Source organism: Pteropus alecto, unplaced genomic scaffold (assembly GCF_000325575.1).
Source record: "Pteropus alecto unplaced genomic scaffold, ASM32557v1 scaffold135, whole genome shotgun sequence".
Lineage (NCBI taxonomy): Eukaryota > Metazoa > Chordata > Mammalia > Chiroptera > Pteropodidae > Pteropus > Pteropus alecto.
In genome coordinates this window covers 3,313,072-3,314,154 of record NW_006438076.1, presented here as the reverse complement: position 1 = coordinate 3,314,154, position 1,083 = coordinate 3,313,072, and the positions used below count along the sequence as shown (strand labels likewise).

General features: G+C 62.1%; 1 protein-coding gene across 9 annotated transcripts in view; it reads left to right on the top strand.

The window, feature by feature from the left end:
- The first annotated feature begins 532 nt into the window (after positions 1-532).
- Positions 533-1,083, top strand: part of HYLS1 (HYLS1, centriolar and ciliogenesis associated) — an 11,360-nt gene continuing 10,809 nt past the window's right edge. For 3 of the 9 annotated variants that reach the window (XM_025049165.1, XM_015592031.2, XM_025049164.1), the window contains exon 1: positions 539-655. The gene's annotated coding sequence lies outside the window, so the exon portion shown is untranslated. Of the gene's footprint in view, positions 656-1,083 lie in introns of all 9 variants that reach the window. The other 6 variants (XM_015592034.2, XM_015592036.2, XM_015592037.2 and 3 more) reach the window with 4 other exon arrangements.

The window sequence follows — 1,083 nt, the reverse complement described above, 5'->3', positions numbered from 1 at the left end:
ACATAGCACTGGGTCAGATCAGGGAGCCTGTGAGCCTGAGAAAGTCCTCCCGCGCCTCCGAGCCTTCACACAGAACCCGCGTGTCGGACACGGGTCAAAGGGCTGATGCGCAGAGGTGGGAACCGGATCACGGCTCCGACCGCGCCGGGAACCCTCTGGACGCCACCGAGCCGCCCACAGTCGGAAAAGTTAAGAGACTGATTCGGTGAGGTGGACGGAATTCTAAGACAGCCCCTCCTTAAGCCCAGCTAACCAGGCCGTTAAAGGAAGCTTGAAAGCCCTCCCCTCCGCGTCGGGTGTGCCTAGCGACGCAGCAACGGTTCCAGTTCGCGCTCCAGCGCCGCGGGGATCAGATTTTTCCCAGCGGACGCCCCATATCCCGGGCTACCTCCCGCCCGAGGGGAGGGCCAAGAGAAAACATAAACCAATCAAAATGTAGACTTGGAAGGCGTACACCCTCAGGACCAATAGAAGGGAAGGGGCGGGGCCAAGGACACCTATTGGTTCTCCGGGTTTTAAACCTCAGCGGCCTGGGGGTTAAGGCGGCCGCCGTGCTCGGGCGGGCAGTGCGCCTGCGCAAGCTGCGGGACGTCAACCGACACCTGCGGAGCTGCTGCGCTTGAAGCAGGGCTACGAGCGCACCTCGGTGTGACGGGTGAGTGGGGTGGGCTGGGAGAGGTGAAGAGGCTTCTCAGCGGCCATCCCGATGCTGGAGAGAGGTCGGGGCTGAGTACGTGGAATTGGTTTCGCTGTCCGGGTACCGATTCCCAGGCGCGCAGTCCTGAGCCCCGACGGGTCCATGGCCCGGATTCGGGGTTTCCTCAGGCCGCATAGAGGTAACGCGCCAACTGGAGCCCCCGAGGTCACAGGGACTGCGGCTTAACGCGGTGAACGGGTCAGGAGGGGCGGGTGCAGCGAGGGAGCCGGCCTCTCCCGAGGCCGCGATTGTCGCAGACAGACGACAGCCACATGCTGGCCAGGTGGTGCCCGACGCCGGTCTTTCTTCTAAAGGGACAAAAGCCTTAGTCTTTAGTCACACCTTTTGTGAACTTCTAGGTGTAAACTGTGCGAGAAACTCTTTCC